This window comes from Adiantum capillus-veneris, chromosome 29 (assembly GCF_014529385.1).
Source record: "Adiantum capillus-veneris isolate H3 chromosome 29, ASM1452938v2, whole genome shotgun sequence".
In the NCBI taxonomy this organism is placed as follows: Eukaryota; Viridiplantae; Streptophyta; class Polypodiopsida; order Polypodiales; family Pteridaceae; genus Adiantum; species Adiantum capillus-veneris.
The window spans coordinates 39,554,202-39,573,032 of NC_140959.1; the positions used below are offsets into that span (position 1 = coordinate 39,554,202).

The window sequence follows — 18,831 nt, forward strand, 5'->3', positions numbered from 1 at the left end:
CCCAGCAGAGGACCAGATTTTTTATCGGCCCCTTTACCCTAAAGCTTTAGAATTGAAAGAAAAGAAGAAAGTATGAAGCTGAGGAGTAAAATAATATATCATGCATTTCTTTTCAATGCCTTCACGCTTTGGAGGAGAGGGAAAATAGAGGAAGCACACATGGAAAAGTGTCTCCACATGATGGAGTTGAGAAAACTAGGAGAACATCACATTTTTCTATGCCAAAAAGAGAATCACAAGGTGAAAAACGAATTCCTACTTGGAGTGGGGTGAGCCGGTTACTCTACACCATTCTTTCCAAATAACAATAACCTACAATACGTGTGAGCATCATAACCATATTACAAATTACCCCCCTAGAGTACAGAGGCCAGTAACGTTACGGCCTTAGCGCTATGACGGATCATACCCCACCATAAGGGCGTTTTGGGACTAGTAATGGCACAAAAAAGCAAAAGCAGAACTGCTTGTTTGATGGGCTTGACGTGGTTTCAAACCTCCGTGGCTGCATACTACTCTTTTGGACCCTGGTGGGCCTCCACACTATCTTGCACATGCGGCTTCAAATGGGATCTACGGTTGAGGTGATTCGGACCATCAGATGCACATTTGTAAATTTGGGGCAATCTGCACCCCATGTCTTAACCCATGACCACCCCACTGCGAGCCACGTGCACTAACCACTACGCCTACATGCGTTCTTTGAAATATAGGTGATTCGAGTATGTCATATTGTAAATGTGGGTTGATTAGAAAATTCGGGGCAACTATTGAATCTGGCGGTTCACGATTGGCGCCCCCTGCGTTTTTCTCCTCCACCATTGATGAGGCCACAAAGCCACCATTGATGAGGCCTTGTGGGTGTTCTCTTGGTCCCCATTTTTTTGGGATACATTTTGAGATTCGAAAGTAAGACGAATGCAATGAGCTACTCTGCGATCAAAATTGAGGTCGATGGAAGAAGAAAGAAGCTCCTAAAAAAGCATAAGCTTAAAAACCCTAGCTCTGAGAGCCGAGAGCAGGGGAGGGCATCCTCTGTTGCAGGAGCTTGGGCGCCAGTTCTGGCTGTGTCGCGCAAGGTGGGGGCCCTCTTAGGCGGGTGGACCAGGAGCCGTTCTTATTCTTGTTGCGGGCACGCACAGGTGTTGCGACATGCGTGGGCTTGCAAGGCAGAGTGGCTTCGTGCCGGTGGACAGGGGAGCTCATGGGTACGAGCTCCCGGCTGCCCTTGCTGTCCTGTGTAGCCAGGTGTTCCTTGCAGCGTTAGGCTTTCTTTTTGCAATTCGGCTCGGCGGCAGCCATGTTCCTTGCTAGAACAACACAGTTCGCCATGGGTTCTTGGGTCTTGGACAGGTGGCGGGCCTGGTCATGCTGGTTTTGTGGGGGTGGCTCGTTGGGTATTGGCACTGTGGTGGCATCATCAGAAAGGGCGTGGTCCCCTTAAGGCCTGGTTGGTCAGGATGTTTGCTGGTGGTTCTCGTCAAGTGGTTTAGTTCTGTGGTGGCATCTTCAGAAAGGGCGTGGCCCCCTTAAGGCCTAGTTGGTCAGGATGTTTGCTGGCAGGTTCGGAGGTGGTTATCGTCAAGTGGTTCAGTTCTTGTCAAGTGGATCAGGTCTTCTCGTTGGGGGTGTGGATGTTTGAGGTGTGGAGGGAGGGTGGCAGACTCCCTGCACATGGTGGCCTCGCCATCTGGCTCTCAGCCTTTTCCGGATGCGGCTGTGGTTTGGCGTTTTCTTCTCTATCGGCTCTATGTGGTGGTCTTGGGGGCTCTCGTCTAGCGGACTTTGTCCTTGCTTGGTGGTTCCCTTAAGATCTCCTTGGTGATGGGGACATCGGATCCCGCCCTCTCGGTCGACTCTTCTGCTCTATTGTAGTATCCCTAGTTAGCATGACCTTCTAGTCAGGTGGCTCCCTTATAGCCAGTGTACTTCGGTATGTTGTATGGTTTCTCCTCTGGAGGTGTTTATGGATGGGGTGGTAGCTCATGTATAAACTGTGGCAGCCTCTAGATAAGATGGCTATACTGTGTTTGGTTGATTGGAGTTTGTTGGACTTGTCTGGCTCCGTGGCTCGGTATCAGCACGGACGGAGATGTATTCTTTTTGGTTTTAATCTATTTCTTCCACCCCCTATTGTGGGTTTTGCAAAAAGAGAAAAAAGAAGAAAGAAGCTCCTCAAAGTTAAAGCGTTCCTTCAACGTCCTGCATGCCTGGTTTGTTGTGCGAGAGACTAGACGTTGCCCAGACAAGCTCCACTGCAGGTTGAGAGAGAGAGAGAGAGAGAGAGAGAGAGAGAGGAGACTCTGCATAGGACCTCTCCACTGCAGGTCGACAGAGAGCAACCGTTGCACTGGCTGACGTCCTTGCAATTTTAAAAAAAAACACACGTCCATGGCCCTTCTAGTTGTCGTCTGCCACCTCGCGAGCCAGGTGACACAACAACCTCGGCCCTCCCCTCATGCCGTGACCTCAGTCATCATCAGAGCTGGCACACAAACAGACTAACAGAGCGATAGGCATTGTCGCATGCTGTCTCATGTCGGTCAGACAAAAGAACTCTCCTAGCCCTGCCTCGCCCAAGGACACGCGTCCATTTCACCCCACCTATTGCTCTTCATGATATTCGTGCAACCTCCCCTTTTGCTTTCATTTTCCACAGGGCATCTCCCCAAGATACTCCTTAATTAGACATCCCAAGATACTCCTAAATTAGACCTAAGATACTCCTAAATTAGACCTGCTTGCAAAATTAGAAGAACATATTTTGGCCCCTCTACGGTTCTGTGTGGGGCACCTTGAGTGTCCTGACTCCCCCCCTTGGGGCTTCATATGACATTGAATGAACGTCCCATCCGTGTGTCCTTCGACTGGTCTGTTGCTTAAAAGGTGCAGGCTGTAGTCTCAATGGGAGCCTCTGAACTACAAGCAACTGCCGCTTCCTTCCCAAGCCAACCTCAAAGCAACTCAAGACTTGTCAAGCTTTCAGCAGGTCATAAGACTGCCCAAGACAAAGAGAGGTATGAACACTATGGAACACCCTGTGCTTCTTTGTTTTCTCTTTGGCTTTCTCAAGCTCGTGTCATTGCTAGCTACTCACATCTGTGAATCAGAAAGTTGTGACTCTCTCTCTCTCTCTCTCTCTCACACACACACACACACACGCACACACAGAGCTTCTCTTTGGATGAACGCTCTTGCATATGACAAAATGCTCTCTCTCACACACACGCACACACAGAGCTTCTCTTTGGATGAACGCTCTTGCATATGACAAAATGCTCTCTCTCACACACACGCACACACAGAGCTTCTCTTTGGATGAACGCTCTTGCATATGACAAAATGCTCCACTTTCTTTCAGCCAAATAGAGTAGAATGTGTCCTGTACATGTCCCAACTTCCAAGCTGATTGCATTTGGCGCATTAAGTTTGTTGCAGCACATGCATGTGGTGCATTCATGAAGCCGCTTGCAAATTAGAAACTGCTATAACTATTTCATTGTAACCAACAAGGCAGAAATAGAAAGGAGGGGCCGTGAAGTCAAAACTTCAAAAGAGGCAGGCAGGTTGAGCTCGTACGGTGCTCATGTAGAGAGAGAGAGAGAGAGAGAGAGAGAGAGAGATTAGGGAGGGAAAAAGGATAGCGCTAGTACTACAAAGGACTTTTGATTCTCAAAGTACAACGACTCCTTGAGGAAGGAATTAGCAAGGGGCGCATAGGATTCCTTGATTCTCGCTCCACATACTTACATTCAAACCAACACAATTGCACCCGTTTGTTGACGACATTGACGAATGTAGGCCTTACTCCCCTCTCCTCAATGACTTGCTTTTTGCAAGGTAAAAATCAACGCTTCACCTACAAAAGTCAAATGCATGCATAACTCTCTTCTTCAATGGCCTATTTTAGAAAGCTAGTAAGCACATGTGGACTTGATATCTAAGTTAGTAATTCTATGACATTATGTAATTACAGATACCTCCAAGTTTCATCACAGGTGGATGGACAGAGGACGAGGTATTAAGGGTCTTTGTCGACGATGAAGTCGACGACGGTACTGTGTCGACGACGGAGTCTATGTTGAAGATGACGATGTCGACGATGGGTACAGCTCGTCTATGTCGACGATGACGACGATGGTGTCGTTGTTAAGTCCAAGACTGCGATGACGATGACGAAGGTGTCGTTGTCAAGATAGGGATCTGCGATGACAATGACGATGGTGTCGTCGTCAGGATAGTGACTACGACGATGACGACGAGGGTAACAACGACGACATCAAGGTTTAAAATTGAAAACGTTGGGCAGTCTGTTGAAATCTGAAAACGCTAGGCTCATCTGGGTCTTTTTCTTGAGAAAACACTAGCGCTCTTGTTGAGGTGTTGCTTGTTTGTCTCCTTGTGTCCCTGTTTCTTTTGCTTCTCTTGAGTGCCCAATGGGTTTCTTTTAAAGATCTTTAGTAATTTGCCTTACTTACTTTTTCAACAAACTTATAAAAAGAATTTCAAAAGTCACTTGCAATAAAATGACTTATAAGAGGTGGTTCACGTGGTAAAATGTCTGCATGATGAAATGAATGTTCTTGTGCAAGAGAGGATATGCAAGTGTGAACGGCATGGGCATGCACGTCTTGCTAGAGGCTCATAAAGGGGCCAAGGTCAGTCCTGAGCTAAGACTCATGTTAGACTATGGCAGAAGCGTGTCCATGTGGCGCAAGTGAAGTGCGCACGTGACATCCTCCCCTGTTAATAGTGAGGCATAACTGTCGAATTTCTATCTGTATTGCTGATGTTGATTGATGAATGCTTCTGATGGTGTGGATGCATCACCGATGAAAATTCCTTCAAAACCAAGGACTGATGGTACTGCGAGTGCTGTGGCACTACTGGTGATGCAAACACCATGTAAGGGTCATTGTCTAGTCTTACTAATATCAGTATGGGCTCTATACCAGATAGTGTTGACTCTGTCTGCTGTAGCAAGAGCTATTCTCCGAAACTGACTATGGTGAAAACATTACCGGTGCTGATTGGCTGAGGTTTGGTTTCGGAGTTCTTTTCAAAGGTTCAATGACGAGGGAAATGGATGCACGCTATATGCGAATGCGAATGCAGAAGAGGTTAGGGATCCTGTCTCCAACTCCTTCCATATCCGCATACAAAGCTAGGAGATCTTGGTACTCAAGATCTGGGTTTTCATGGATCCGGTGTCGACCCTCCTTCAAAGACATGACAATGAAGATGGGATCTGGTAAGTCCATGGTCAGGACTCAAAGATTCTTCAAGAAAAAAAAGTGGGAGAGGTTCTTTGGGTTCTTTGATTCAACTTGGGTTCTTGATGGTTCTTGGGTACTTGGGTACTTGGGGTTCTTTGGTTCTTTGGTGGTTCTTCCCTTGAGTTCGTGAAGTTGAAGCACACACAGAGCTCTGATACGAATGTTCGGTGCAGCGGAAGAGAATAAGGATTTTGCTCGGATCTAAGTACTCCGCACACAAACACAAGGGACACTTTACTTCACTTGAAAGAACTGAATTGAACTGAAAGAAAGAGAGACGACGAGAGAGAGAAAAGAGATGACACAGGGATGTCGGGTCCCAATCCTCAAGGGTCCCCTTGCTCTGTTGTCAGAGTATTCTTGCACAATGCTGATACAATGACTAAATGTTGAGATGCTGATGCTAATGGCTACTGAGGTACTGAAGGGGTATTGAGGTATTGAGGTTCTATGTCGAAGACGGGGAGGTTGACGACGAGGTCTATGTCGAAGACGATGAAGTTGACGACGAGGTACTAAGGGTCTTTGTCGACGACGGTACTGTGTCGAAAACGGTGAAGTCAACGACGGTTCTATGTCAAAGATCGTATATCGACGACGAGGTCTATGTCGAAGACGATGATGTTGACAACGGGTACTGCTCGTCTATGTGACGACGATGGTGACTGTGACGATGATGACGATGTCACCATCGTCAAGCCCGGGACTGCAGTGACGATGACGAAGGTGTCGTCGTCAAGATAGGGATCTGCGATGACGATGGTGATGGTGTTGTCGTCAAGGTAATGACAACGACGACGATGGGGTCAAGGCTGAAAATCGAAAATGTTGGGCTGTTTGTTGAAAATTTGAAAACGCCAGGCTGATCTGGGTCTTCTTCTTCTTGAGAAAACGCTAGGGCTCCTGTTGAGGTGTTGCTTGCCTGTTGGGTGCCTGTCTCCTTGTGTCCCTACTTCTCCTTCTCCTGAGTGTCCAAATGGGTTTCTTTTATAGATCTTTAGTAATTTGTCCTACCTATTGTCACAAGACGGGCACCACGTGCCAATAGAAAAGAACAGACTTTAGCACTTCAATAACAACTGAACTGAAAGAGAGCACGACACGCGACATGGAGTGGCGAAATTCCACCCCAGAGAGTATCCAAAGCTAGCGCCCCTTTTGGTATTTCTTTATATTGCATCAACACAGTACAAGCCGGTACTCCAGACTCAACACCTTCTCCAGGAAGCATATCGGAGAATGAGTCCTTAGCACATATTTAGAGACCCTTGGCCTATGAAAAGCAGTTTACATAAAAAGCCTTCAAACTCAAAAGCTTCTAGTCCAAAAGCAATGCCAAAAAGCTGTCAGTGCGATTTGCGGAATTCCGTACAATTGCCATGTCATTAGTTAGCGCAAAGCGCAGAGCGTCCGTACAACTGCTGCGTCATCAGTTTTATGTGTGTCTGTGAGTCCTGCTTTATTTTAATCCCTTTATGTCACTGAGGTCCCATCGGACGGGGTCCCCATAAGTGGGTAGGACTTCTTCTGCTACTGTTCTTCTCAGGGTTTAGGCCCCTCAACCGGCATCTGCAAGTTGGCTTCATTCTTAAGGGCTTTGACACGTGAGCAATTTGTGATATCTCCCCTTCTTCAAAGAAAGTAATCGTCCGCGATTACAGCATATCTACAAAAAACTCAAGTTAGCTCAAAAATTTCCGAGGGTCATTCCGAGGGACAATCAGTTTGCTCTTTTTGTTAAGGAGTTAGCTTCTCCTTTCGGCTCTTTTGATCAAGGAGTTGGCTTCTCCTTTCGTCTAGATCGGAACTCTTGATGTTTCAGCGTAGTAAAATTAGCCATCACACCTAGACCGCACTGATCTTCCACGGGTGTCTTGATGCACTAAGACTCCATACTCAGGCAATCTCATCCAATTAGGAATATTCAGTGGTTGGTACATCACAATGTAACACAAATGCTCACATGTGCATATTACAAAACATAGAAACATAAAGCCGCCGATGAACACTCCTCCCGCATAACCTAACAAGGTCCGGGCCGGGAGATATTCAACGATTCCCTTATCACTCCTTCCTTATAACCTAAAAAGGTCCGGGCCGGAAGATATAGAGGCTTTTTACAACCAAACGCCCCCAGACCGCAGCCTGCGTTGTTTAGAGATGCTGAGAGTAACCACTGCTCAAACTTCTTAATACTCCTCCCACATAACCATCGAGGTCTGGGCCGGGACTCACAACAACAATTATTTTTTAAGCATACAACCAAATGCTCCCCCAACCATCGGCCTGCGTGCATACAACGAAACGCTCCCCAGGCATCTACTTGTGTTGTTTCGAGGTTCAAAAAGTACCAAAACAATATTTCTCACTTCTGTACCCGGGAGTAAAATCACCAATCAATGAAATCAGTAGTAAAACCAGAGTCAAACATTTCAAATCGGCACCAAAACAGGTTCAAAACAGATACCATCCATTTCAAGCAAATTCCAACAGGATCAGCAAACAAGTTCTCAAACAGATTTCAAACTTAAAAAGCAATCTCGACATCAGTCGAGCTTGAAAAGCCGATCGACTTTTCATCTTGAAACCTGCACCAAAAATTAGGGTTAGGTTCATTCCATAAGGTCGTAGCCGAGCACAGCATGGTCCATCGGCTCTTGGACAGACAATGTTTTCTTTGGCGGCGATGGTAGTCCCAAGATAGCATTCGCACTGGAACTCCAAGGTCATCTGCTCGTGAAGAGACATCTAGTGAGAGATGTCGAGAAATTTCAAGTTATAATCTGCTAGGGTTTCCATGGCAAGCATTTCAGGATACCCCTCTGCTAGAAGTTGCACTCAGAGGAAGATGTCAGAAACCATATAACTTCGGGCAAAATTTTTCTTGAAAGCTTGCCAAGTCCTTGGAAGTGTGTGGCGTGGTAGCTATATACATCAACATTTGCATGGCACTGCTTTTGAGAAAAACAGTGACTCCAAACAAATATTGGATCCTTCTCTTGCAAGTGATCTTTTTAGCTTATGCCTTGTAAGACATGAGCGGTGAAGATGGGAGCGCGTCCGATGCGCGATGAAGTAAGGGTGGGAGTGGCTAACAAGTCCGGGGTCGAGGCACAAAGCTAAAATTTCCAATGAACTTTTAAAGTGCGATCTTGCTCTGTCTGCTCTTTGGTGGGACCTGTGTGCTTTCAGAAAAGCACACACCTAATGCTCTGATACCACTGTCACAAGACGGGCACTACATGCCAATAGAAAAGAACAGATTGAACAGACTTTTAGCACTTCAATAACAACTGAACTGAAAGAGAGTACGACACGTGACATGGAGTGGCGGAATTCCACCCAGAGAGTATTGGCCCCAAACCTCTTTCGGTATTTCTTTATATTGCATCAATATAGTACAAGCCGATACTTCAGACTCTGCACCTTCTCCAGGAAGCTTATCAAAGAATGAGCCCTTATCACATATTTAAAGACCCTTTGCCTATGAAAAGCAGTTTACATAAAAAGCCTTTAAACTCAAAAGCCTCTGGTCCAAAAGCAATGCCAAAAAGCTGCTAGCGCGTTTTGTGGAATTACATACAACTGCCACGTCATCAGTCAGCACAAAACGCGGAGCGTTCGTATAGCTACCATGTCATAAGTTTTTTCGTCTATGTGTATGTGAGTCCTGCTTTATTTTAATCCCTTTATGTCACTGAGGCCCCATCGGACGGGGTCCCCATAAGTTGGTAGGACTTTTTCTTTTGCTACTTGTTCTTCTTAGGGTTAGGCCCCTCGGCCGACATCTGTAGGTTGGCTCCATTCTTCAGGGCTTTGACACGTCAGCAATTTGTGACATCTACTTTTTCAACAAACTTACAAAAAGAACTCCAAAAGTCACTTTCAATAAAATGACTTATAAGAGGTGGTTCATGCGGTAAAATGCCTGCATGATGAAATGAATGTTCTTGTGCAAGAGATGTAAGGTGCAATGGAATGAAAGATGAACTTTGCTCAAGATGAGTGCTCCGAACTGTGCTCAAGGTTCCTTTTACTTAGGGAAGGGAGAGCCTTCCGTTCTTTAATGAGAGAGTGCAATGGACACACAAAGTGAATGGACACTGTACGTGAAGGTGTATGAGATTGAGAGATAGAGAGAGAAGAGAATACGACACCGGGACGTTGTAAAACCCTCCTCCGAAGGCCCCACTCTCGATGGCGAGAGTGGTCTACTATTGATTGCACAAACTCGTACAAACTCTGATGCAACTTGAGAACTATGACGCAATGGGTGGATATGACGGCGACGACTCGACTCGCTACCTGCGGTTGTGGACTTGAAGGCATGAAATTCTTCATGCCGGCAGGTCCTCTAAAACGCTACTGGCTGAGGTATGAAAAGGCTGACCTTTGCTGGCTGTTTTGGCCTGTTTGCTGCTGAAAGTAAAGCTGTCTTTTGGCTCTGGATGTCACGTGACACATCCAACCCTATGTGTCCGTGGACAAGCTACAACATGATCAGGGTTCAGTTAGTCCAGTCGGTCTAGATTTAGAAGTGATCTGGCACTTTTGTGATTCTATTCGTAGACCGTGCATGCCCAGTCACTTAGCATAGATGCATATCCTTTGGTTGCACACAGCGTGATCATTAGTATTCCCATCAGAATCCATTAGAATCAGTTAGGGGATTTTTCCAGTGCATTTAGCCTATTTTCCCTATTCTTGACATTTTTCACTTATTAATTTAAGTGACTTCCCAACAAAAGTAGTTAGGGCCATTTTGCTAAGAAAATATATAAGCAAACCAAAGCTAGCATTCTTTGGTAGATGAGCAAGGAGCACAACAGGCCACAGGCAGCAGGTACTCCCTCTCTCTCAGCAAGACCTCTCCAAGCTTCCCTTGGCGAGCCCAGAACCCCCTAAGCCTAGCGTTTTTACTATCATCGCCACATCTCTCCTTGACCCCGGCGTTTTCAGCTTGATTATCGCCAACACCCCCACAACCCCAACGTTTTTGCTAATGCTACCAAATCTGCCAGCGTTTTTTATTTTCAGCCATTTCTGCAGCAGATAGTCAGCGTTTTCAACATTCACGAACATCAGTAGATTCAGCCCTAGATGCATGTAAGATATCGTCATTCTCAGCCTTCAAAAACGCAGCCAAAACAGCATTTTTCAGTCACACCGAAATAGTCCCAGATTTTCAGCCATAGCATTTTTATGGACAGCAGATAGAAGACCGCAGATTTCAGCCCTTAAGTCGTCTCGTCGTCATCCCCGTTGTCGTCACCGGCATAGTCCCAAGTTGCATCAGTTTCCATGCATCATATTGTACCCATTTGTGCAATCATAAGTAGACCACTCTCGCCGACGAGTGGGGCCTTTGGAGGAGGGTTTTACAACGTCTTTGGTGTCGTATCTCTCTTCTCTCTCTATCTCTCAGTCTCATACACTTGCACGCACAGTGTCCATTCACTTTGTTTGTGATCATAGCACTTTCCTTTAAGAACGGAAGGCTCTCCCTTCCATAAGAACTAAAAGGAACCTTGAGCACAGTTCAGAGCACTCATCTTGAGCAAAGTGCAAACATTCATTCCGTTGCACCTAACACTGGAATTGCCCTGCTGATGCTGTCCAATGGCTGAGGATCTGCTGTTGAAAATGTTGCCTGTTAGGGTTGACAAATGCTGAAAACGCTATGTACTGAGGGTTGGAAACGCTGCACAGGCTGGCTGGAAAACGTTGGCAGGCTGAGGTTATTGGCGATGAGGCTAGATGTTGAAAACGCCAATGGGGATTGTGTGTAAAACCCTGGACTTGCTGGGGAAAATTGCCACCAAGGGGGGAGTCTTGCTTGAGAGAGAGAGGGGGAACCTGCTGCACTTGTACCTGTGTTCTCCTTCTCTTCTACCAAATAGTGCTAGCCTTGGTTTCCTTATATATTATCTTACCCAATTTGCCCTACTCAGTTCCCAACAAAAGTCACTTAAAATAATAAGTGAAAAATGTCAAAAATAGGGAAAATGGGTCCAGAGGAGTGGACTATGCACACCATCATGCCTATCCACAAATCTAGCAACACCCTGGACCCAGGGAACTACAGGACTATCATGATTGCCCACACATTGACCAAACTATATGGGGTTGCTCTTGAGGCAAAGCTTAGCACGCATGCAGAGGAATCAGGTATACGAGCACCAGGCACAGGCAGGCTTTGGATGCACTTTCTCGACTATTGACCTCATTTCGTGCTTCGTTGCTTGATCGATGGAGCGAAAGCAGGGATGAGGAGACTCTGCTGTTGATTGTGGGTTTCCGCAAGGCCTTTGACACTATCCCTAGAGAGAGACTCTTTCAACGCCTTCAGGAGCTACAGATACCATCTGAGATGATCTGGGCAATTCACTCTCTATACGCACAGGTCTTTGGTAGAATGCACTTCCCAAGTGGACTATTGGATTCCATTGCTAGCACTAGTGGTGTGAAGCAAGGATGCCCCCTCTCCCCGACTCTATTTGGTCTCTACAACGACAAGGTACCAGATTACATTCTACGAGCAGGAGGGGCGGGATCCGACTTGGCAGGTATACCAGTCCATATTATGCTCTATGCTGATGATATCATTCTAGTTTTTGAGACACAGGAGGGACTACAGAGCCACCTACGAGCCTTGGATGATTTGTGCACACATCGAGGGCTCACAGTGAACCTTGGCAAGACCAAGGTCATGATTTTCCACACCTCCAAGACAGTTCGGAGCAGAGTAGTACTCACAGGAGCAGGCGGGCAGGTCGAGGTGGTTGATTCATATGTATACCTGGGGGTGACTTTCACTGGCACCACTGGTAGATTTTCCATGGCTTAGGTAGCGGCTTACACGAGGGTATGCAGCGTTGGCTACCTTGGAGCGCAGATGCCATTAGGCCCATTTCCAAGAGCCCCGCACCAAGGGGTGGCTTTTTGACACTCTAGTCACACTTGCCATGATGTATGCAGTCGCAATATTGGCACCAGTTTGAGAGAGAGAGAGAGAGAGAGAGAGAGAGAGAGAGAGAGAGAGAGAGAGAGCGAGAGAGAGAGAGCACTTGGAAGGATGGGGTGGGGGTGGGAGAAGTAGAGAGCCAAGGGAGCTTGAGGGGGAGAGACCAAAGGGGGAGAAGATGGAGAGCTTGAGCCTTGTCACTTGAGAGCTTCAATGGGAGCACATGGATGATGAGAGCATTGAGAGGGTAGAGCTTGTACAATGTAACTTGTAAGTTGTGTTGGAGAACAAGGGGGAGGAGTTGCTTAAATAGGAAGAGGAAGAGCATGGGAGAGGAGAGCATGAGGCACTATGCATGTGAGAGGGAGAGCATGGCAATGGGCATTGGAACATGGTTGCAAAACATGCTCCAAAATGGCTCCCTAGACGCCCACTAGCGCTCACTTTAAACGTTCAAAAACTGCCGCCAATGGTCATAAACGGCTAAAAATTTCGGCCTGAACGGAACGTACTAAACGCACTGCACGGGACGGGACCGGCGAACGGAACGAAACGTTCCGTACGACGAACGAAAATTACCCTAGATCTTGTGCGTTACACAGTCGTTAAGGGAAAAGGTTCTAACCTAATGCCACTGTCCACCATTTACGGGTGACCGCGGCATTGCTACCACCTTGAAAGGTGTGGAGATATACTTCTTTTGGTTGAGACTCAAGAAGGACGTGGACGATTTTGTACGCAGTTGCTTAGTATGCCTGAAGGTCAAGTTTGACAGGCATAAAGCACTTTACCCATACCCACCCGCCCCTGGGAAAGTATGTAATGGATTTTATTTTTGATCTCCTGAGAACACAAAGTGGGCACTATGGTAGCTGGATTGTTATTGACAGATTTAGCAAACTAGCTCATTTCATTACAGTGAAAAAGACAATCAAGTCGGACCACTTAGCGAGACTATTCATTGCCCAGATCTTCAGATTACATGGCATGCCTGAGAGAATTGTCTCCAACAGAGACCCCATATTCACGAGTTTGTGTTGGAAGGCTATTTGGAAGAACATTGGCATGCTGTTGCAGTTCTTGTCATCTTTCCACCCGCAGACAGATGGGCAATCGGAGATTGCAAATTCAATTGTACTGGATTATTGAAGTCTTACATCTCAGATCAGAAGACTCATTGGGAAAAGTATTTGCCCTTGGTGGAATTTGCCTATAATAACACGATACACTCTTCGATGGGAAGGCGCCATTTGAGATTATTGAAGGTGCTACGAAGGTTCCACCCTTCCTAAGCACGAAAGATAAGGTTTTTGAAGCTGACGAATACAGATGGGACTTGGACACTGCTTTTGCCAAGGTCCGGGAGGCTTTAGAGAAATCTCAAGAAAGACACAAAAGGCAGGAGATCGACATCGTGGGGATTTGAAATTGAAGGAGAACAATTGGGTGCTCTTACGTTTTGAGAAGGCACGCCTGAGAAAGAAAAAGGGAAAGGAGGGGCTTTAGCCTTTTTCCAAAGCTTAGCATGAGATACTATGGACCTTTCCAGATTTCCGAAAAGATAAATGATGTCTCCTATCAACTGAAGCTGCCCAATACTTGGAGGATTCACAATGCTTTTCATGTGAGTCTCTTGAAGCCTTTTAAAGGTGATGAGCCCGATGATGGGGAGCCAGATGAGCAACCCAAAGTGGAGGAAAACGAGGAGATACTCGTTCCAAAACAGATTTTGGCACATAAAGATAGAAAGGTAAAAGGTAAAATGATAAGTCGGTTCTTGGTTAAATTCAAGAACTATCCCGCATTGGATGCAAAGTGGATGGAGGAGGAGGACCTGACATATACTCCTCAGATTGTGAACCTTTACCTTGAAGCATTTGGTTTAGCATAGTCTATTCCAAATAGAACCCCGAACTCAACTTGCGCGGAATTTGGTGCAGTGGGTATGCACAAGAGGGGAGTCGCTCCACTCCTTTGTCAACAGATTTCCTCGATTTTTGATACTAAAGTCACTGATATCTCTTTTGAGTTTCAAGGATACTGTGAGCTGACAGTATTCTGTTGTATGACTTTATGAATTGGAATTCCCGATAATATGATACTGATTTTTTCTTGACTTGTCTAAGTACAGGAACTGATAGACGAAATGCCTACAGCATTTTGGTCTGAAAGATCTTGATAGACATGGTTGCAATAAGGAATAGTTAATCGGGCATCTATGAGGTCTCGAGTGGATCTAAATGCGATTGCTAAATACGTTGCTGATTAATCACGGTTTGAGATCCGAATGAATTTTTGAATGTGATTTGTCATGTGATGTCAAGTGATGTCCTGTGATGTAACTGTCGATTGGTACATGTGCTAGATGTGTATTCCTAGTGCGTCAGTACTAACAGTCAGTGTCTACTAAGACAGTTTATGGCCTCTGTCTGTTTTGCAGGCGTAATCGAGGGCGATTACAATGCTTTCAAGAGGGGGATATGTCAGAAACTAGTGATGTGGCTGGCCCTTCCAGTGGCATACACACACACCCTCCTCGATTGGCGGCACTGTCACGTGGCAGCAGTGTACGGACCTTCGTGATCTGGGGCGCCATTTGCGGCAGCAGGCTAACGTGGTTGAGCATACGGCTTTCCGTGATTTGCGGACAACAGTACGGACGCTTGCTTTTTGCTCTACGCAAATTCTACGCAAGGAGAAGCTTTTGATAAGTTGCTTCAAAATTTTAAGCAAAGGCTTGGGAGAGAAATTGCTTTAGTTTTGGAAGGCTTTTTACTAGCAGCTTTTGTGGCTCTGCTTTTGGCATCCCTTGTAAACCTTTAAATAAGTGGGTTGGTCTCTCACAACTCAGAGTATTTGGATGTAGGAGGAGAGTGAGACCCCTCCCACTCCCTTGTACTTTGAGCACAGATTAATACAAAAAGAAATACCGAAAGGGGTGTCAGTCTATGGGCCAATATCTCAAGGCACAGAATTCTGCCGGGCCGTGTCGAATCAATTGTGAACTGTGAACTGTTTTGAAGTGAATCTCTATTGTGTCGCAGTAGAATCTTAACTTGGAGTGTCCAAGTTTGTTACATGGGGTCAATGCGAATGCCATTTGCCAAGATAACATGACCTAGATACAACAATTCCGTGCGAAAAAATTTGCACTTAGTTTGATTCGCATACAACCTATCCCGTCTTAAAATGCACATGACAAGACGAAGGTGTTGCAAATGCTCCTCGAGTGTTTTATTGTAGATTAAGATATCGTCCTGGAACATAGCAACCCACTTTCCCAGATATGGATAAAAGAGATCATTCATCATCTGCTGGAAAGTGGCAAGAGCATTGGTTAATCCAAAAGGTAAAACCAAAAACTGGTAATGTCCATACTGTGTACGAAACGTGGTCTTTGGGACATCACGCGGATGTATTTATAACTGATGGTACCCAGATTGTAGATCGATCTTAGTAAAAAAACAAGCACGCGAGAGCCAATCCATAAGGTCATCCAGGTGAGGAACGAATACTTATTCTTCACGATGACCTTATTGAGACCTTTGTAATCGTCGTAGATGCGCATCCCTCTGTCAGCTAGAAGAACCGGAGCGCCCCATGGAAACTTACTTGGTCAAATGAATCCTTTCATAAGATAGGCTTGAAGTTGCCTAGCTATCTTGTTTTGTTCTTTCGGGATGAACCTATATGGTTGTTCAGATACGGGATGGCTAACGGACGACAAAAGCTTTATCTTGTGATCAAGATCATGTCCATGAGACAGTGGCAGTCCATTTGGTAAATCCAATGAAAATGCTTTCGTAAACTCAGCCAAAACAGAATCCAAATAACATTTAATGACTTCATCATGATGAGACAGAGACTCACAAGTTCCTGATATAGTAACATCACTTTTTGAAAAAAGAGAATGATAATGAGATTAAAAATTACCAAATTTTTTTTGTCCCCAATAAATTACAAATTGTACACTAGGATCATGAGACAACGAATTGAATTCATTAACTGAAAGCAGATTTACATCATTATCGGTGGTCAGGGTGGAAGGAGATTCCTCAAGAGTCAACCACATGGTACACACCATCAAGCTCAAAGAAAACTATATGCGATGCATAATCGATAGACAGAGAAGTCTCATGTCATAAAACCATAGCATGCCTAAAATAACATCTATATGTTCAGGGCCCATGATGGGGAAGTCTAGGACTTCGTGGTAACGTTGGATTCGGAGGTCGAGTCACGACACAATCTCAGTCCATTGACCGCTCTTACGTTCCACGAAACGGACCACATACGGATGGTCTGTGGGTGATGTGTCGAGCTTAAGTTCATGTACCACACGAGAAGAGCTGCTTTCGAATAAGACCGTCACTACGTGGCCATTGATCTCTCCTTTAATGAAGGGAAGATCATGCGGGCCAAACACACAGCCTTATTAACGTGACAACCTGGCCAGCTACATGCGTTAGCATGAAAATACTCTGAATCAAAAGAAGATAAAGTACTTGGATTGTCGATGGCGTTTATCAAAGTACTCGCTAATGCGGAGGTAGCCGGCTTCCTCTATTGCTTCAGACACGTCTTATCATCGCGGAAGTGGTTGATTTGGTGGTAGTCAAAACAACGGTTTTCTTTTGATCTTCCATACAAGCTGCCTTTTTTTATTTGTCTTCGTTTTTGGATTTCTTCTGCAGAGGGTCTGACAATTGACATGTGGCTGCTGAAGCGTCGAGCGCTTGAACTTTGATGTGGAGGAACCATGATGAGGAATGTTCCCATCCGTCCGGCCATCCCCATAAGTTTCCAAGGTATTATCATAATTCTTGGCGAACTTACATATGTCCTCAATAGAAGTGATCGGTTTGCATAATACCTCATTTTGATATGCTGGCAGCAATCCGAAAAGGTATAACATGTGCACGATGACCGTAGAGTCGTCAAGAGCCTTTGTTTTATGGAGAAGATCCTTGAAGGCATGTGAGTAAGAGTCCAGAGTTCGCTTTTCCATTTCGCATTGGAAAAGTTTCTTAAAGCACTCGATCCTATTGACTTGCATAAATTGGGTACAAAAGATCGGTTGAAACTCTACCCAAGTCTTGGGTTGTGGTCGTAACCCAGCCCACCAAGAGTAGGCCTTCCCCTTTAGCATGAATTGAAGTTGCTCAAGACGTTGGGCGTCAGTAAAATGATGCATATCAAAGAAGGCGGTCCATTTTCCCAATCACGAGTCTACAGCGGTCTCTTTACACTCTTTCATTTCCCCTTTGAAGGGGTCGGGATAGAGTTGAAGAGGCAAAGTACCCTTGGTGACGGAAAAAATGGGACCTGTGTAGAGCGTAGCTCCATAGGTTGCCTCTGCATCTCTGCTAACTATTGATGCAAGATAGTGGAAGAGACACGTTGGAGGCGGAGGGTGGGAAAGAAGAACTCTCAGGTGGGAAAGAAGTTCAACGTGTACTTTGCTGAAGTTCTTTCTCAGTGTTCTCCCTTGACTCGTCATGGTTCTTCTCATTCCTTCTTAGAATCGTCCCAACTCTAATACCATTGTCACAAACGGGAGCGCACACGAGCAATTCATTATTGGAAAATAAATAGAATTTGAACAAAAGAGAGAGAGATCGCTAACTATATTCCATTTTTAGCCAAATCGGGGCCGCCTCTTTTTGGGTTTGCTTTATTTTAATAAGTGACAGGTGGGCAGCCAACCACCTATTAAAAGTGCGAACCTATTGAAAAACAAAGCAAAAGCTTGTGAGCTGAAAACTAATGTTGCACAACACTTCTCAGACGTCCTTGGATGCAACCTCATGCACAAAAGCAATGTAGAAATAGATTTCTTCACTGGAAAGCATCTGCTCCTGTCACCCATCGTGTGACATATCAAAAATATCTGTTACCCGGTCTCTTCCCCTCCCAACTTCAAGGCTGAAATGGAGGGGCCAGTTGGGGAACCAAAATCTTGAGGTAAACTAGTAGGACTCATCAAAGATAATATCATGGCTATGCTCAATGGTCAGAGTAGTGGGATCATACAATCAATATGTAGATACTAAAGGGTCATAGCCTACATGAATGAGCTTTTTGGATTTTGATGTCTAAGAATGCAACGGAATGGAAATGATTTGACCTCATTATAGACGCAAAAATGCACAAAGCTATCACAAGAGCACAATCTGGTAGGGGATTCATTTCCACCTCAGCATAGACGCAAAAATGCACAAAGCTATCACAAGAGCACAATTTGGTAGGGGGACCCAAGTGCACCACCTCTCACACTGCACCAAGCACATCTTGTAGAAGGGTGGGCGATGACAAGCATAAGGGAAGACGCAGCACTCGGGGATGGTGGTAGAGAAAACGCCACAATAGGACAAAAAAAGAGAGGTTAGGAGGAAAATGTCAGCAGGGACAATAGCACCGAAGGAAGGAGAGAGAGAGAGAGAGAGAGAGAGAGAGAGAGAGAGAGAGAGAGAGAGAGAGAGAGAGAGACGCTAGTGAAATAGCCAATGCTCTTTGTATTTCTTGTTTGCAATGCTCATTGAGTCTCACCTCCCCTCCTCTTATATACTACAAGGGAATGAGGAATCAAGA

General features: G+C 45.5%; 1 pseudogene; it reads left to right on the top strand.

The window, feature by feature from the left end:
* Positions 1-1,152: 1,152 nt before the first annotated feature.
* Positions 1,153-2,038, top strand: LOC147419069 (uncharacterized; annotated as a pseudogene).
* Positions 2,039-18,831: the final 16,793 nt, after the last annotated feature.